Genomic DNA, 20,782 nt, shown 5'->3' with positions numbered 1-20,782 from the left:
AGCTTTCTTTATGGTCCAGCTCTCACTTCCATACATCACTACAGGAAAAACCATAGCTTTGACTATGCGGACTTTCGTTGGCAAGGTGATGTCTCTGCTTTTTAGGATGCTGTCAAGGTTTGTCATTGCTTTCCTCCCAAGAAGCAAGCGTCTTTTAATTTCGTGGCTGCTGTCTCCATCTGCAGTGATCATGGAGCCCAAGAAAGTAAAATTTGTCACTGCCTCCATGTCTTCCCCTTCTATTTCCCAGGAGGTGATGGGACCAGTTTGGTTCGTTAGCCTCATGTAAACAATATTTAAAGCTTATAAACAGTGGGAGAAGTTCATTGGGATTTGGAATTTGATAAAATTAATGCAAAATTATCTCCAACAAACCTTCATATTGAATGAAAACCTATAGCACTCAAGAATGTATTGGTATGGAATGAACCTGGGGTCTTTTACATTTCTCCTGCATTTCACATTCCCTGCCCTTTCCCACACATGTATAAGTAGCCGCCTACAAAAGCTATACTCCGTGTGTCTGGTGAAGGGGGCTGCAGTTCATGACAGCCTATGCTAAATAAAACTTGTTAGCTTTTAAGGACTTTCAGTCACATCCCTACCTCCTATAATAGACTACGATCATGATGGATTTTATACTAAAACTCAGGTCTTATTTATGTAGTCTTACATCCCTCCATGTAATTCTATGGTGTCCAAATCTTGTAAAAATGTTACAAAAATTTATCGAAGGAGATCAGAACAAGTGGCTTACATCTGAGATGGCTGCTAGCCCAAGAAGGCACTCCTCCAACGATCGAGTCAGTCCATATCTGGTAGCCAGGACTTCTGTTTGTATGGATTTCAAGTAAACAATACATTTAGGATTCCATGGATGGGCAAACCGCCCCTCTTGTCCTGCTTGTGGGGCAGCTATTTGGTGAAAGTTCACCATTAGCTCCTGGCCAACAACTTAAAGCAGTTGCTTAAACACCTCATCTGCATAGCTATTATGTATGCTCTCATATGACACCCATGTTATTGGATGCATCACTATTGATCACTGCTGTATCATATGCCTTATTTGTGTTGAAGAGACATGTCATCTGAAAGATGATATACACTCAAATAACAGATATGAGGCTCACAGTCATGGCAAGAAATCAAGTAAGAAAAATAATACATTATGAGAAGATGGATCAGAGAATAGTTTCTTCAGCCACAGTACTTTCCACTATATAGTTTGAGATTAAACAGGCACCTTCTTCTGGTGTTCGGATTTTGGAAGCCTGGTGGAAGGTGAGGTGGAGTTACAGATCCCATGGAGCTAAAAATCCAGTCAACAACTCTCAAGCCCTAAGAGAAAGATGAAGTCCAACAGTGTTTTGTTTAGATTGACAATGTTCACTGTAGGGCTTGAACTGGAAGTTTATTAGGCACAGTTCCAATGTCTCTGGTTCGGTGTCTCATCAGAGAAGAAACTGTTGTTGCACCTGGCCAGCTAGCAGAGATGTCTTGTGGAGGATTCTCTCAGAGCTGGAGATGAGTGCCTTCTTATACTACCTCCAAAGCCATCTTCTTCAGAGCAACCTGTTGCAGAAGGAAGCCACTGAGGTATTTTGCTGTACTTTGGCGAACTATTGTTTCACCAGACTCAGTTGTATATTGAAGGTTTTCAATGGCTTCTCTGGATGCTGATGTACAGACCTTCTAAGAAGGTACTTCATGACCAATGATTTTTCCATTACTTGCCCCCTTTCTCCCTTGCTGCTGTGTAAGCCATCTAGCTGTGGTGGGGATGATTCCAGCAAAGCTTCCTGCATGCTTTATTTTAGAAGAAAAATGCAAAGTGGACTTTAATGGTGGTAGGCACTGTGGTGATGGCACTGAGGGCTGAAAAAACACAAGGGAGGGATGTTGTCTGCAGGCCAAGAGTAGCCTATGCTGTTCTATATTGTAGCAAGGCATCTTTACTGCGCATCCTATTATCACAATATGGATAATGTGAGACACTAAAGCTGTATGTCTTCTGAGAATGCAGTGAGGGATGATGAGGCAATGATGGTCCTATTATTAGATAGAGGGAATAGCAGATTTTGGATATCATAAAAAGGCAGCAAATTGGGACCTGTTCACCTTGCTGCTACTATGTTTTTACTACCAGGGACAGGCTGAGGTCTACCTATCTGCCTCGTCTAGTGAAATATTTTGGCTGGCTTGAAGTACTAGGTACTGGTACCTTGATTTGGGTGGGTTTCTAAAGGGGCCCCTTTACTGCTTTGACTCAAACAACACTTCATCCTAAGAGGACAAAGAAAAAAAAGTGGGGGCATGGACTCTTCTTCCTTATAGCTAAATATCCCTTGAAGTGCTGTCCAAAGCCCGGGCTTTTTTCTCCCTGAAGTTGTTTTTCAGTTTGTGGATCCCAAAAATGTGAAAATGGAGAGAGAAACCTCCAGCTGAGAAATGCTGGGCTGTCATTTACATCTCAGAGTCTGTTCCAAATAATACCACAAAGGCTGACATGATTTTGACAGCATCAGCTTGGATTCTGTTTTTAGCTGTCCTTCTCAGCTTTCTCTCACATCAGCTTTAAAAAGTCACAAAGAAGCACTCTTGCCCATAGCTCCTTCTAAGTGTACTTTAGTTTACAAAATAATCAATCTGAAATGCATATATTTAGCATAGGATTATCTATTCCAATTAAAAGATGGGAGCAGACAAAAATCAGGGTGTTCTCTAATATCAGAAAACAGAACTGGAGACTTTCACGTTTGGGATTTGGTCTTCAAAGGAGGTGCGGGCAGCCCAATATTTGGTGAGGTGCTACTCCTCAAAATGAACCATGACCCCTCTCTAACAAGAGGATGTTTGCCAAATCTATTACAATCCAAACCCTTGGCTCTGGAACTGGAAATAGGGGCCTAAATTGGACTTACCCTTGGTTAGGGCCCTATTCCTCTTGAACTGGCTCTGATGGGGTTTTCTAGATGACTGAGGCCAGTTTCAATGCCTCTGGCTTGATATCTCACCACAGAATAGACTCACAGGCAGTTCTGTCCTGGATTAGGGGGACACCAACAATGACTGACAATAGCCACTAGTTTCCTATTTTGTATTTTTCTTGTTGCACATATTCAGGATGTAGATGGTGACTTGGTTTCCTTCCGTTTCTAACAACTTGCCTGGGGCAGTAAACTAGGAAGGAAGGAAAGAGAACACACGTGTGTCAGGAACTGAGGGGGAGTGCATGCAGTGACCTGATTTTGTTGGGCAATGCTGCAGCAGCACAGTGTTCCTGCCTGATCAAGCCCATAAGCCCACTTTAAATGGCTCCTCCTCCTCCTGCTGTACTCAGTGCAGAAATGTAAGCATGAGGCTAGATCTCTGGATTCCAGTTTTAGGTGTATGTTTATTTAATCACCTTTCCAAACAGGGGTTGGATTTTAAAATGCAGCTCTGGCTCTTCTGAAAACCCAAGTTGGGAAATGTTTTGTTTCTTTTATATTATTTGCATGCCATTTGAGAGGGTTGGTTATGTTAACATTCCAAATTCCATGGTTTTGCGAAGGGAAGCAGGAGGGACAAGTCTGCTGTGGATTTTCTGTTTGATTATTAGGAACAGTTTGTTTTACAGCTCTGTCTTAAGCACAACAACATATGCTTCTTGTAGTCTCTTGTGCAACTGAGACCAAAGCCTTTATAGCCCAGAACTTAAAAAGGCCCTCACCATTAAAGAAAATGAGAAGTGTGCAACTTTATTTATTTACTTATTTATTAATTAATTAAATTTATACCCTACCCATCTAGACCAAAGTCTACTCTGGGCAAAAAACAATAATAATATTGTAATTTAATTAAGATTTACCCTACATATGTCCAAAGCCCTAAACAATGGAATGAGATGACAAAATCATACATTGGAAAGGTGAAAGTTTCTGTTTTTATAGAGGCTTTCTAACCTTCACACATTGATCCCCAAGCAGTGCTAATGAGCATAAAGTATGTATGTGTACTAGCACAAAGAAGCTGTGGTTTTCATAGCAGCCAAGGTTAGTTTGTATTAGAGGTGGGCTTTTGTGTTTTTGGACTAGAACTCCCAGTGATCATACTGCCTGGAGACTTCTGGGAGTTGAGGTCCAAAAACACTGATATTTACACAGATCTAGTATGTATATTCTCACCACGGCCCTCGAATATGGTCCATTTATGGTCTAATAAGAAAGGAAGAGCATCAGACTAGGACCTGCAACTTTGTAGGTTTTGCTCTGCTTTGGGATATTTCAGCTGTTCTGCTTCAGAGTCTGGAGGTGGTGAACTACTGGTGATTTTGTTCATGAATTCTATCAGCTATGGGATCTCATTTGCCTGAACAACTCTAATCGAGTGAGAGGAGTGACTATTAGTTCATTATAAAGAGTTGACAGGTAGATCTGGCACAGGGGACAGGTTTCAGAGGATCAAGACGAAACAAAGCAGTGCCTCTGTATAGTGCCTCCACCCCTGTCCTACATATTTTACTGGAACTTATCATGTGCACAAGAAATAGCAAATATTTTTCCGCTTTTTCCCTTAAAAAGGGTCAAAATGGAAAGTCCATGGGTAAGGTAGTGATAAATGTTCAGGTATTGGCACTTATTATGACAGCCCCTTCATCAGATTCTCAACACAGCTGTGTTGATCCAAGTCAAAAACCAGTGCCAGCAGATTTCCTCTCCACGAAGAGCATGTTTTTTAATATATAACGCTAATGGATTTTAGTTTCCCACTCAAGACCAGGCGACACCTCCCCCCACCCAAAGAGTTTGGTTTTTAAGAGGGACAAATTACAAAAACACATCTTATTGCTAGGAAAGGCCATTCCTAAACCCACCTCCCCATGGACAGATATTGTGAGGACTGCAACTAAGCTGAAAGAGAAGAGGATGGTGGTGAAAATGGAGGGGAGATAATATCATCACCACCACTAACTAGGAAGAACCAGCAGTTGTACCTTGTGAGCCCTGGCTCCACTACCCTAGGGTGGGGTGAGGGTGCCGTTTGCAAAAAGCATGCCCACCCCCTACACAGATGCATTTCCTGAGCTGTTGTCATAGGACTTTTAAGAAATCTGTTCAACAGTGGACATCTTGATATAGGCATCCTTGACATCAATTGGCACTTTGTCTTATCTTGATTACCATTGAGTTCACTGGGGATATAAGGTTATTGTCACCTTGTCGCTGTGCTGAGCTGTAGTGTGCTGTCATGACCACTCATTTTTATCTCGTTCTCAATGTATACAGGTGGACAGGACTGCTTGTTGGATTTCAGATGGAAGCCTATTTCAACCATAGCAAGTTCAGCTGCCTCTCAAGTGTCCAAAGAGATGAAAGAATAAATGGAAGCACTTACCTTTCTATCAACAAACTCTTCAAGTGGTCCCTAAAATGTGGAACAAATGTTTTTTAGCAGGAAGTCAAGAGTTCAAGCACTGCTGTCTCCCAGCTAGTCAAACATCATGATTCAATCAGGAGATTAATTTTAAGAATAATTTAAGATCAGGAAACTTTTTCAAAATAGAATAGAATAGACCCTAGAAATGGTAGGAATCCAACGTATTTGTCCATGCATTTCTAATATTTATTTATGCTTGAGGAATGTTTCCAAGGCTTTCTCTACATGTCAGGAGAGAAATATATTGCACAGGTATTTCTAAGATCTCCAGAACTTAAAATAATTTAGCAGGAAACCAATGCCTCTTGATTCTAGTGCACATTCATGAAAGGAAATATTCAATGTGCACCTTTCTTTGCCCTACGCCTGCACATGGATATTGGGGAGGACTGAAGAGCCTGTGTAAAAGTGGAATACAGAATATCATTAGGAAGGCAGAAGATAAGGGAGAAGCAAACACAAGATGTGAGTCAAGAGAGGTGAGTGGAAGGGAAGATGGGGAAAGGCTGAGAACTGATGAGAATACCGAATGATAAGGAAACTGCAAACTGAGCTTCTACATAAATCATGAGGAAAGTCAGTGCCATGAAGAAGTTACTGATACAAAGTTATTTTTTATAGAAACTGACTTGATGTCTACAAGAAGCCACAATGGTACGAAGAAATGTTTTCTACTGTTTGTAATGTAATCATGGATTAGGATTTAGTAATCAAAACAGTTGAATGTTAGAGAATCCAAACAGCTGATTTTGGATGCTTCCAGATGGATAGATTCTAGTACAGTGCAATCAATTGAAAAACCTGGTGCAGTTAATTGCTACTTAACAGGTTGCCCATAGTAACAGGATGAAAAGAAGTACTGGGGAAACAAGGGTCACATATGGAAAATGTCATATAGCTGGACCCCTTGTAATATTCCATATAGGCATAATCACACTGTCATCTGTAAGCATCGTGATCCACTGCATTTCCTCCTTTTTCTTTATAGGAATTACAATATTTTAAAAATCGATTGAGTGTGTTAGTTCAGCGTGTATAAAACTGGTGCTCAAGCATTCCCCGAGGTCCAACAACTGATTTCTGCTTCTCCACAGGTTAATGATTCTTTGTTTTACACCAGAACTTGGAAAAATTAATTCCTTAGATTCCAGCTCCCAGAAGTATCCAGGGACTGTAATAAAAAATAAGAAAGGAACAACTTTTCTTTTGTTTGAAAACACACACACACACACACACACACACACACACACACACACACACACACACACACACACACACACACACACACACACACACACACACACACACACACACACACACACACACACACACACGTGTGGAGGGAGAAGAGGGAGGGAGAGAGAAAGTTTCACTTTCCCATAACTCCTTTTCCAGATGGTACAATTTGTTGAATATTTTTATATTGCAACTTTCCCATTCTGTACTATTAGAACAGATGCACAGTGACACTAAACAACATTCTATTAATTATTCTTAAATTTGGAAACTTGTTATGGTCAGGGTTAAACTAATGTAGTAGCAACAAATCTGCTGGATTTATACAGTGAATTAGGGCAGGAGTCTGTCTGCAGAAGGAAGATAGAGTTCTGTTGCTGTTTTCCATCCATGCAGGTCCTGTCCCTAAATATTTTTTCCTGTGCATTTCCAGTACTGAGACTAGTTGTGGAAAAAAAATGGCATTACAAGGCAGATGGGGGTGGTAATGGATTCATACTTTTCACTTCACCACTTTCAAGAACCAACAGTCAAGCTGCTTTCAGACATATGGATCTGCTGCCATCATATTGAATCTGGATCTCAAATTACTTGCCCATTCTGCAACAGAGGCAGTTAAAGGTGAAATTGATTCATCATATCACAATGAAGAACCATGTGTGAGTCAAGAGATGGGTGAGAATTTCATTTGGTTTCGTCAAAAAACAAGAACTTCACATTTGCAAATTTCTTTCTAAAGAGGATGAAGAGTACGTAGTTTTAAGGATCTTAATATTGAAGGATGCAAAACTGTCAGATTTGTCCAGCTACGCAGAGCCTCATGTATTTAATTCTTAAGAGTCCCCGATTCAATCCTTCTGTTTCTAGCCATATTTGTGGTGCTGACTTAGGGGCTGTAGGAAAGGCCATTTGAGACACGCAAGTCCATCATCCAGCTTCTCCCCATCACTACCTGCCCTTCAGAATTTACTGCCTTCCAGCCTAATGGTAATATTAGCCTTGAAACCCTTCTACTGAAGGCTGCCTGTGCTCTTCCATATGAGTTCTCAGAAAGGGGAATAGTAAGGGGACCCTAATTTCCAAGTCAGGCTTTAAACATTCCAAGTCAGCCTTTAAACATTTGCTTTAAAATCTTTAATCACATCAGACAACTACATAAAGACTCTTGCATTATTGGACCAGCAAAAGACATGACTCTGTTTCAATGAAGGAAATGTCTCATGCAAGGGAGGAAAGGACCATTTAGGGTAGCACAAGGCTCCCTCTAGTGGAAATCCTCCCTGACCAGTATAGCCGAGCAATCCCACTCCTGAAATATGTTGTTCCCCATAGTAAAAACTGAAATGGAAAATAATTTCTAATTGTTACTGCATCTTAAATTTTCCACTCATGTCATATAGCATACCAAACTGCCTATTGTTGCAGGATGTAATTGTTATACATGCAGTGCTCACTACAGCTTAAGTATTTCAATAGGTTTAACAAAATATTTGTTTTCTCACTCCCAGTGAAGAAAGGAAGACTGAGCCAAGTCAGGCCAAAACTAAGTCTGATATTTAAATTATCAATGCTTAATCACAAGGATGGGCAACTTTTATTTCTGGTGTGAGCTGCAAGTTTGCTTTCCCTCATACTGAGCAGAAAATTCCAACACAGACCAGGAAACCCTGAAGATCATAGAGAGAAGGAAAAGGAAGGGGAGGGAGAAACATAGTTGTTGCCATGCCAAATGTGACCGAATCATTCAAAGACCAAGCAAGAAAGCAAGCACCAGATGCAGTCACATACACATTCAATCCTAAATAAAAGTGAAACTGAATAAAACTGCAGCCCCTACCTTGACCTAGCTAGTACTCAGATGAACTGAGCAGAAATGTAATGCACAAGGTCTGCCTTGGGTCCTTTTTTTAAAGGAAAAAAACGGGAAATAAATAAATAAATAAATGAGATCATTTAAAACATGTGAACTCACTCAGGGACCTTCCTCACATTCTCAGCTACTAGAGACTAAAGAAGGAATATTTTGTCTTTATGTGCAGTGATGACAAAGTGACAAAGTCCTACATTTTGTGATTTCATGCCCTTTCAGTTCTATCTTATATGGTATCTTAACAATCCAGGATGGATCCAATCTACACTTGAACCAGGTCAGGGCTGCTCACCCTAATTTGGGTGCATGTGGGCTGATGCCAGTAGCCACTGCTTGACCCAGAAACTGGCATTTAGTGGAAGGTTGTGCACAGCCCAAAAAGAAATAATTGATAAAGCCATAACCCTATAGGACAATTAAGTATGAATGAAATGGAAAAACTCAGCCTCCCATTTTCCCAACATCATCCAACATACTATTGCTTAGCATAGTAAATTTCACTAGATTGAACCCACTGAATCAAAGGGAATTTGGTGAGTCAAGTCCTGTAAAGTTCACTCTAACTGCAGATTACTTTAGCAATTAATTTAGTAAATTAATTCCTGCCAGAGGAATTAGAAGTAACACATTATGAATGATAACTCAGTCTCTCTATATAGTGTGTTATGCTTTACAACAATGAAGGAATAATAACATTATTTTTTAAAGTTACACACCAGTTGGTAGCATAATTTTTCACATAATGAGTGAAATGTACTCATTATTTTTACTTCCCACTATTGGGGGGGGGGGAATGTGTCAGATCTTATGTCATTTTCTTGCTGTTTCAGAAGCCTTCTCCCCATAACAAAGGAACTATAAAGTAACAGAAAGCAATGAGAAATATAAAAAATTAAACATTATTGCAACAAGTAACAGTTAATAAGGCCCCTTTTAATGTTTCATTTCATCTTTCTGACCTAGTGTTTCTGGATCGGCTTGCATTCCCCTGCTCCCCATGGTCAATCCCTGACATGCTTACTTCAAAGGAACAGCTAGCAAACAGTGGGAAAGGCCTTCTGCATGTGACTCTAGAGATGCCCAGTCACAGACAATACAGTTAGAACTAAGCATGTTGAATTCTTTGGAGAAATAGTAGAACAGGATCTAGCTGTCAATCAGTGATTAATAGATGTGCAAGTAGTTTGCCTTGATATAAGTTAGCTGCTGTATTCCTACATTGTTCCTTAGGTAAGATAAATCACTTAATCTTTTGCCATCCAATAGGGTCCCTTACATAATATCAGATAGCGAGAAAGAATTGCATCTAATCATGCCGAAAAGGGTCACTTTGCTAGGAGTGATAGCCCTTAAAGCAACCCTTCTATCCATACAGGAACCATTCCAGCCCAACAACCACAAAAAGCGTAGCCCTGCCGTTGGATCAAAAAGGTCCAATTTGGACACAGAGCAGGGTAGGGTTAGTTTGTAATCTCCTGTGCATTTTGTGATTGCTGGGAAATAACTTGCACACAAGAGGTCCAAAATATGAGCTATTTTTCCGCCTGATCACATCTTTGGATTAAATATCCCTAAACCCCGAGGTTCACCTGCATTGTCCAAAGACACCTTTCAGGCAACATCTTGTAGGATATCGACCTCTGATTACATTGCAGTATGTTTGCATATAGGGCTATATGTAGAAATGGTGAGATACTATCTTGGAAGAATCTTTCCAGTAGTGATGCTGAGTCACAATCTGCCTCACTCAAACCCACCTGAGATAACCTTTGAGAATGAGCTGCTAAAGATCACTCATGGAGGAAGACAATTTATTAGCTGGAAATGGTAAAACTGGTCTTATGAGAAAGGAGTCATGCTATATCAGTCTGTCAGCTGCCTAAGTCTGTACACTCCTTTAGAAATCCTTGCTTCAGTAAATGCTAGAAACAACCAGTCATGGTGTCAAACCAGAGTACTGTCTTCTTATATTCATTTCATTTTCCACTGAAAGGAGCCGAAGTTCTACGAGGTGGTCTCTCTTGGATCAGCAGCCACTCAGCATAAGAAGACAACTTCAAATTCTAGTATCATGGGGAAAGAAATAAAGCTTCTCATTACCCAGTTTCTTTCCTCTAGTTGTCCTGACTTGCTGCTCCCACCATCCATCACCATTGAGAATGCTGGTTAGGGTGATGGGAATAATATGCCAAAGCATCTGCCAGAACTCAAGTTTAGGGAACACGAATCGAAGTGGTCCATAGGTTCCTCCTCAGTTTGTGACAAGTTGCTTCTTTGAAATGTTTGTCCTGTATTTGCACTTGGGAGAACAAGAGGTCTCTTCTCTCAGCACAATCAGTACTGTACCTTCTCCAGGACAAACTTCAATTAAAATACACTAGTTGTAAACCGTCTAAAAGGAGGTGGGATGCAGAGCTTCCCATTAATCCTATCACAAGGATTCTGTTATGTAAATTGCCAAAGCTGTTAATTCTGCAGCTTTTCATGTCTTGCCACCTCCTTCCGGCACTGTTCTCCCTCTTTCTTTCCTCCTGCCAACTTTATCTGTTGCTTCTTCCATTCTTCCATTCCTCTCCTACTCTCTGAACGTCAGAGGCAGAAACTGTATTCTGTAGATATACTCAGCATGGCTTTTCCACCCCCAAACACCAAAAAACAAAAACATTTCCTTACCTGGATTAGCTTGAGGCTATGGTGTGCAACTTCACAGTTATCTCTCTCTCTCTCTCTCTCTGGCTTTCTCTTCCTTCCTGTTTCTGTTTCTTTTTCCATTTCTCTTTGCCACCATATCAATTAAGGCAGTTCTCTTAGTTTGTGATCAAATCAAACCCATTGCCCAGTGCCTGTAGGGTAAGCCTGTTTCCTATTTGAAACAATACCATGTACATGCCCTTCTTGTGCAGCTTTTCTCTCTTGCTCTTGACAAGAAGAAAAAGAGGACAAGGTAGAAAGCAGTCTAGTCCTTAGTTAATCAGAATGTGGTTGCTTCACAGTGTTACTTTTGAGATTAAGGGCTCTTCAGCTGTGCCTGTCCCTGGACAATTTTTAACCTTGACTATTTCAAACCAGATGCCTGGATTCTGGTTAGAGTGGAACAGTGTTCTGTACCAGAGGCAGGATAGAACAACTGTTGGTTAATTCTAAATGGAGTGTCATAGTTATGTGTAAGGTAAAGCTGTTGTGGTAAGATGATGTCAGGCTCTGGAACAAAATACCGTTTGGATTTCAAAACCTGTCTTGTTTCAGGATTCATCCCATTTAAGGCCGCGGGCTGCTTTTTTTTTAAAGCTCACATCTGTTCTGTGATATGTCATGTCTAACAAGCCGGACTATTAAGTTTTCCCCATCAATACAGGACACAGTTGAGGAAGCAGCAAAAACAAGGAAAAACCAAATGAAAGGAAAACTTCAAGGATGGAATAAGAATTACAGTACTATGAGAGGTAGGTTATCAACAGTTCAAAATGCACCTTAGCATTTGTATGTGAAATGATGCTGCAGTATTGACATGCATCAGTTTATATGCTTGTGCACTGCAGACAACATCCGCCCCTTCCTGGAATGTTTAGAGCTGGCCTCCAGCTGGCCTCTCGTTATTCACAAGCAAGGCAAGCATTGCAATATGCAGTATTTTGTTCACATCATTTGTTTATTTTCAAATGATACAGTTCCTCTTTCTGTATTGGACAGCAATATTGGAACTCACATTTATAAGTTTAGTTTCTATTGTACCTTCAAAGTCTTAATACCATCAGAATGCCTTGGAAAAGAAGCAGCTACCAATACAAATGGGTGGTCATAGGTAACAGGAGCATTTCAGAGAGGATGTTTTTGTGTTTCTTTACAAAGTAGCTCAGCTAGCTGGAATCAGTGGCCACATCAATTCTGCGGAAAACTCTGACTGGGGAGGAGATAGGGATTCCTTGCAAAACATCTGCTCATGTTATATCCAGTTGAATTAGTACTTATCAGATTAATGCTTCCCTGAACATTATGCCTCTCAAAGTTATAAAAAGACACAGCTGCACAGGCTACAAAGAGCATTATGGTGAACATGTCAACCCATTGTTTGCCAAGGTGGTGTTCCAAAGTCTCAGAAGGTTAGTGACACAGTTTAGAAAACCTGTATGTAATTTTTTTTATCTACTGCAACAGTTCCCTAATTATTCTGGGACAGGTCACAACCGTGGCTGTAGCAGCACTAAACTAGATTTAAAAGCTTCTATTTCCCACATCAGTGGGGAGGAAGCCTACCCACCTGCGGTTTTCAGACCTTGTTCTAAGCCAGCCTTATGCAGAGCACTTTGCAATTATGAAGACAAAAATTACTGCCCTCCAAGTAGGGATGCAGCTTTATGTCTGAAGAAATTGGCAGAATGTATCCTTTGACACAGCTAAGAATGTGGGACTCCATTAGTTTCACTTTTTCTCACATTTTGAATAGATTAGGCATCCTTCAGTCTGAGAGACTATGGTAACATGCTCTGAATGGAGGACTTGGAACAGCATCTAGTGTGGCTGAGAAGGCCAATTTGAGAGTGACAATCCCTTCCACACTGAAGACAAATACAATCTGTCCCCTGTCCAGGTCCCTCATTTTGCTGGTTTTGGGACTGCCTCTTTGCCTCAACCTGCTGGACAAGGTTCTCTTCAACATAGGTGAGGCCATGATGCACCGTCTGCCTCCAGGCTGAACACTCACATGTCAAGGTTTCCCATCTGTTGAGATCCATTCCTAAGGCCTTCATATCCCGCTTGCAGATATCCTTGTATTGCAGCTGTGGTCTTCCTCTGGAGTGCTTTCCCTGCACTAATTCTCCATACAGGAGATCTTTTGGAATCCGACCATAAGCTGTTCTCATGACATGCCCAAGCCAATGTAGATGTCACTGTTTCAGTAATGTATACATGCTAAAAATTCCAGCTCATTCTACGACTACTCTCTTTGGAACTTTGTCCTTCCAGGTGATACCAAAAATGTGTCAGAGACAACATATATGGAACATGTTCAGCTTCCTCTCCTGCCGTGCACAAAAGGTCCAGGACTCACTGCAGTACAGAAGTGTGCTCAAGACACAGGCTCTATAGATCTGGATCTTTGTATATCCCGTCAGCTTCTTATTAAGCCATACTCTGTTTGTGAGTCTAGAGAACATGGTAGCTGTTTTGCCAACAAATTTATCCAGCTCAACATCTAGGGAGACAGTGTCAGAGATCGTTGAGCCAAGGTACACAAAGTCATGAACAACCTCCAATTCTTGCGTGGAGATGGTAATAGAGGGAGGTGAGTCCACGCCCTGGCCCTTGACTTGTGTTTTCTTCAGGCTGATTGTTAATCCAAAGTCTTGACAGGCCTTGCTATAATGATTTATCAGTTGTTGGAGATCTTCAGCAGAATGGGCAATAACAGCTGTATCATTGGCGAAGAGGAAGACCTGCATGCATTTCAGCTGGACTTTGGTCTTTGCTCTCAATCTTGAAAGATTAAAGAGCTTTTCATCTGATCTAGTCCATAGATAGACACCTTCTGTTACAGTTCCAAAAACGTGCTTCAGCATGACAGCAAAAAAGATCCCCAAAAGGGATGGCATGAGGACACAGCCCTGTTTCACTCCGCTTCGGATGTCAAAGAGATCTGATGTTGAGCCATCAAAAACTACAGTGCCCTACATTTCCTCATGAAAGGACCTGATGATGTTTAGGAATCAATGTGGACATCCAATCTTGGGAAGTATTTTAAAAAGGCCATCCGTGCTAACCAAACCAAAGGCCTTTGTAAGATCTATGAAGGCTACAAAGAGTGGCTCTTGTTGTTCCCTACATTTCTCCTGCAACTGTCTGAAGGAAAATACCATGTAAGTGGTGGATCTATTAGCTCGAAATCCACACTGTGATTCTGGATAGCCTCTGTCTGCAAGCACCTGGAGTCTTTTCAGCACAACATGGGCAAGCAGCTTCCTTACAATGCTGAGAAGAGAGATGCCATGGTAGTTATTGCAGTCACTCCGTCACCTTTGTTCTTGTACAATGTGACAATGTTTGCATCCTTCATGTCCTGTGTTACTCCACCTTCCCTCCACGAAAGACAAAAGATTTCATACAGCTCAGTGGTGATGATCTCTTAACAGCACTTCAGTGGAGATTTTATCCTCCCCAGGTGCCTTGCTGGAGGCGAGGGAATCCAAGGCCTCTTTTATTTCTGCTAAAGTTGGTTCACTGTCTAAATCTTCCAAGACAGGCAGGCACTCAATGTTATTTAATGCCTCTTTGGTTACTACATTCTCTCTGGAATATAGCTCAGAGTAGTGCTGCACCAAGCATTCCATCTGCTGTGCTCTGTCCTGGATGGTCACACCTGTAGCAGACTTCAAAAGAGCAGATTTCTTCTGTATTGGACCTAGAGCCTGTTTGATACTGTGATACTGTCATGCATTCCCTTGATGCTATCTGTATCCGCTGCTATCTGTATCTGAGAGCACAGCTGAAGCCAATAATCATTGGAACATCTCCTGGAAGCCTATTGGAGTTTGCTATGAGCCAGTTGAAAAGCCTGCAATTTGTACTCACTAGGACAGGCTTTGTATGCTGCTAGAGCTCTCCTCTTATCCTTGATGGTGGCATCATCTCCTCCGAATGGGCTTCAAACCAGTCTGCTGTCTTTTTGGTCTTCTTGCCAAATGTGGACAAGGCGGTGCTATAGACAGCGTTCTTGAAATGTTCCCATCGTTCAGGTACATTTGCAACAGTCAGGCCTGGAAGGGTTTCCTCAAGCACTTGGGCAAATTCCTCCACTTTTCTTTGATCATGAATCTTGCTGATGTGAAGCTGGAGTGTCCTCTCCGGAGCACAAAGCCTGGGTAAAATAATATGGAGGATAGATTGTTACCCAAGCAGCAAATCCCCCCTCCACATCGCTGAAATAGTCCAATGGCAAGGCAAGAGTTGCCACTGGTTCCAGTGATGTCGCAGGAGTTGCCAGAACGATACAAACTGCCTCCGGGACTCCAGCTCCAGATTTTGCCTCGAGGTAACATCCTGAAGCCTTTTCTCAAATTTAAGTGTTTCAAAACCTCCAATTCCTTCCATCTTGAAAACGTGGAAATGCCCCTATTTTTAGCTAATCTTCAAAACAAACTGAAACAAAAAGATACCCCATCTGAACAACTCAAATGCCATATGTGTCATTTGCCCTTGTGGCCCCTGCTTGTCTTTCCTTCACAAAGACTCATGTCACATTTTCCTCTTGCTGCCACCAGTGGATTACCTCAATCCACAATATAAATGACATTTGTCTGAACACTTGTCTTGTGAACAGAAACAGAACTTATTTATTGAAGTGAAGGAGATTGAATAATAACAGATGTTTTTAAGATACACCTTATACATAAGCAAATCATCAACAGTTCTGTCAGTACATACTTCTTTTCTCTTGCTATATCATTACCAACTTCTCTACCTATTTTCCTAACCAGCTCTATCTCCCTCAGTATCTGTTCCCTCTCTCTCTCTCTGACTAACCAGCCCTATCTGACTCCTCCTTCTCCCACTAAGCCTCATGTCGCTGCTGACTCCGCCTCTCCAGTCCTCTCATAGGTTCATGCAAATCATTTCATGAATATGAATGGCATGAGTGAGTGGATGATCATCACACCATACCAGCAGCTATTCCCTGTGTGGAGAGGCCCTGCTATTTAGGTGTTAAAGATGAGCAGCCTGTTTGGGGAAAAGAGAGGAGGCAATTGTAATTCAGCACAAACTGTAGTTGAATACAAAAGGATCTAAACTAGAGATGGAGATATTCGTATTCAAAAATGAATACCAATATCCCCATCCCAGCTGCACCCAATGAGAGTCCGGACTCTGGACCGGACCGTCTGCTCATGTGTTCTGGCACCATGAGGGTCCCACCCTTTCCACCAATGGCACCCAGAACTCCACTGTCTTCCTGCTTGGCTGGCCACTCCAGGAAGGGGCGGGAGGATGAGTTTCCCCTCCCCAGCTAAGCAGGAAGACAGCAGAGCTCTGGGCACCATTGTCAGAAAGAGCGGGACCTTCACAGCACCACAACACACGAGTGGATGGTTCAGTCCTGGGGGCCGGACCCTCTTTAGGTCTAGCTGGGACCGGGATATTGATGTTCATTTATGAATATGAATATCCTCATCTCTAATCTAAACCCAGACTTTTAAAATGTGTACACACAAAGCTCTGGGTCTTGATTAATGAATCTGTTGGTTCTGATTTCTCCCACTTTCCCCCTAAACCTCTTTCCATTCCAAATATGAAGACATTTCAGAATTGGAAAAAAAAACTCTTAACAAACATTTATGCCCACATCTGTCACCTGTTTGCCCAGGAGAATAATTCTACCAGACAGTAATTCAATCCTTTTTTTAAAAAAAAAAACCCTCCAGGTTATGAATGTGGAATAATGCTTTTGTATCCATGATGCAAAACTCCAGGAAATGGCCAGGCATTGCCTTGCAATATCATGCCCGCATCGCCAACAGGAAAAAGAACGCCAAGCTTTACATAGCAAAGGCCAGATTAATGTTGCTGTCATCAATATCAGCAGTCAAGACGATCTACAAGATCGCTCTTTTGGTCATTCATTGCCATTCACAAAGAAACACTAAATAGGGAAAAACTCAGGACCTGATTCCTTTTTTCACTTCTTACACAAAGCAATTGTCATGACTGTTTTTTTTTGTTTTTTTTTTGGAAAATTTTCTAGGTATCTATTGCTTGGACACATACAATTCAAATAAAAAGAATAAATCTGTCATTCAGATCAGTTGTGTGCACTCAAGTATATATCTGTACAGTTGGATGGTGTCCTCTTTCTCTGTTTTTCATCTTCGTGCCCCAACGTCTCCCTCATCCAAAACAAGTTATGTTGGTCTGCATTTTGCCTGTATCTTTTTAAACAATCTCCTTTCCTCCTTCTCTCCTCTGTTTCTCCCCCTCCTCCTCCTATATTCCAACAAGACAGCTGGATATCAAACCCTTCCCTCAGTGCCTGTTTCAAGCGCCACTTCTACCACAACTGTGAAATTGGGTGTCCCGCTGACTTTTTAGAAGACACTTCAAGTTCTTTTTCAAACAGTATCTGGCCCTTTTGTGGACAAAACCCCACAAAAGCTCAGGTCTCCATTGCTGTCCTCTTTCAAGCAATGATGTACTGGCTGGAGTAAGGGCCAAAAATGCTTAATTCTATCCCTCAATCTTCTTCCTTCTCCTTTCCCCCCTCTCTTTCTCCATGGCATCTCTCTTTCTCCTTGTCTGTGGCTTCTCTCTCTCTTCCTCTCTTTTTGCCTCCTTTCTCTCCTTCCATCCTTCCTCTCTCGCTCTCTCACTTCCCCCATTTTTTAACTACTCTCTGTGTGTGCTTATTTGTTCAACGACAGTTGTGATTGTGGCAAGACTAAAGTCCCTACCTTTTTTGCTCAGAGCTAAGCCTGATTTACTTATTTTCCTGAAGTACTAGCAAGAAGTTCAGCAAATGGTGACAGAATACTTTAGTATGCACATGAGGCCACACTTTGTGAAAAGTTTCCTATGTGAAATACCTTTAAGGTCCCATATCTTCTAAACAACAGGACAGATCAAGCACAACTTTACTTTATACTTTATATTTTATTGGTTAATTGATTAAAACCATAGGTCATCGAAATATATGAATGACAGCATCAAACATATGTGGCACTGTCATATCACAATTACACTTTAAAAGAAAGATTTAAGATTTTGGATGCCTGGCACTAATCTCCTTTGCTGCCAGGGCAAATTTTGTTACTTTATGTGTAGTAAATACATCTGCAGCATGCAGAGTTGAGCCAGAGAAGGGCTGTCACACAAAGTTCTAAGTATGCCTGCAAGGAATTTGCTCCTGGGTTGATCATATAAAGGCCATCTTAACAAATAATGAGAAACATCTTCAACTTCTCCTGATCCACAGATACAAAGTCTTTGATCAAAAGCACAATTTTTTAAAAAAAAAGTAACAGGAAATTTCCTTTTGAAGAAGCAGTAGCTGTCGTTTGAAAAATAGCTGCTGAAATCCCTATGGTAACAATATGTGTGAATGGGGGAGGGGATTAGGGCTTTTATAAAAAATAGAAATAAGATCTTTAAAATAATAATAGTAATCTTTGAACTGCAGAACTCGAAGGGACCCTCTGAATCACTGGAGGCACAGTGGGGAACTGAACTCCCAGCCACCGGCTCTGCACCCAGAGATGTAGGACACTGAGTTATCCAGTCTACTTGTCTAACTGTTCCCAAATTTAGCACAAAGCAAATTTACACTGTCTATATTTATCAGATATAGTTCCCTTTAGAGAACCATTCAAAAGTTATAATGTTTTGTTTGGACTGCTCCCTTCTATCAGAAATACCACACTGAATATTGCTTTGACTGGTTGCACAATATCAGAGATGCACTCCTATGCACTTCTAATCAATTTCCAAAGAGATTTGCACTTTGTCTGGGTACCTCTTCAGTCTGCAGTCACTCTGCTTTCAATGGGGGTCTATGGCTGATTAGATACTAAACCATACAGCTATAAAAATATGATAGAATATTCCTATGCTACATAAAAGCATCATTGGTTTGATAGATATGAAATCTGCATCTAACTGGGTAAAAGATGATGGTCTAAGGGAGGGATTTCAAGTTCGGTTTCCTGCATGCAAGTTGGCAACCATATGCAGAGTGGGCCTAGCCCGTTTTGCTGCACAAAATATTACAACATATGCATTCAGAATTGTATCCAGAATCCTTTTTGGGAAGTGCCTTTTGAATGTGTGCTGCATTTGCTTTTTACTTCCTTCTGATGCTAAAGAGCAAGAACTAACCTTTAAAAAGATGCTTCCGTTCTCTGGATGATTCTTATTATCTGTCTGAGAATGCACATCTTCTGTATTTACATCCATTGTAGGTCTCTATCCAGTTCCCAAGATACTTGGCCCTGTTTATGACATTACAGCACTTATCACTGCTTTGCGGTAGCTGCTTTAATTTGCATTTTAAGATCTCCTTTCTACCTGCTGTGAAAAGTGTCACTTTCTTCACTTCACAGGCAAGAAAACCAAGGCATTCAAGAGTTCAGAGTGAGCTAGCAACAGTGGACTCTGTGGGGGAGGAGAAACCTTAACCATGGCCATGAATAAAACAAATGCCTTGCATTCAGAACATGTCAGAATTGTTCAGACCACCTCAGTTCATGCATAAAAATCCTATGGTGGGCATTCATTCCTCTCAGAAGATGGACTTGATGCATATGTCACTTAATATGGCTGGGTGCTGTAAGGACTGGATTATAAAATGAACATAAGCACTAAATGCTTGGTGCTATTTAGTGTTGTGCTCTTGACTAAGCTTGCTTTCCCAGAAGGCTTGACATCCTCTGAAACAGCCAGAAGTGGCCTCAGCTGGTAACAAGAAGACAGGCATGAAGGGCTGGTTTCTTCAACAACTTGGGCAAGGTCTTCTGTTCTTCATAAAACCCATCACCTCAAATAACATTCAAGGGAACACCAGAGAAAGCCATGAAACATCTTTAAATCAGACATCTCGAAAAAAGATCCTTTGAATTCAAGATCTCACATCGTAAACATACACTGAGTCCACGTAGTCCATGTTAACCCCGAGAGACACAGAACTAACACAAGATACTTTGCAGCCTTAGGCAGGGAAGATAATGGCATCACCCTATGTACAGACTCGAACTGAATCTCTGGCAGATGTGCAGTTTCAACACTGACAGATGTGCAGTTTCCTATCCATGGCTATAGGCAAAAGTTAGATCAAGGTTTGCAGAGACTGCTGTGTCCTCCAAGAGGAGGAAGCAGGCAGGATTCGGGAGGAATCGTTTTCTTTATCTCCTTACTTACATTATTTGTATGCTGTCCAGTAACAATGTTCTCTGAGTGTCTAACAGCAATAAAACTTCAAAGTACAATAGGACTTGAATAATCAATAAAACAATAAAAAAGCAATGTAAAACATTTGGCGGCAGCAAGTAAGCAGCACAGTATCACTAAAAGTAGATTTAAAGTTCAGTGTCTTAAATGTTTACATATCTAAAAAGCCCAGGAGAACAGAAAATTCTTCAGCTGGTGATGAAAAGAGTATAATATGAGTCCCTGTATGGAGGATATTCTGTAACAATGGTGCCACCACCAAACAGTCTTTCCTTGAGTAGTGTCCTGTTTCATGATAGTTACATTGGAAGAAACACCAGTGAAAATGGACCT

The sequence above is a fragment of the Pogona vitticeps genome, chromosome 4 (genome assembly GCF_051106095.1).
Source record: "Pogona vitticeps strain Pit_001003342236 chromosome 4, PviZW2.1, whole genome shotgun sequence".
In the NCBI taxonomy this organism is placed as follows: domain Eukaryota; kingdom Metazoa; phylum Chordata; class Lepidosauria; order Squamata; family Agamidae; genus Pogona; species Pogona vitticeps.
The sequence above is the reverse complement of the archived record's forward strand: the minus strand, read 5'-3'. Positions refer to the sequence as shown.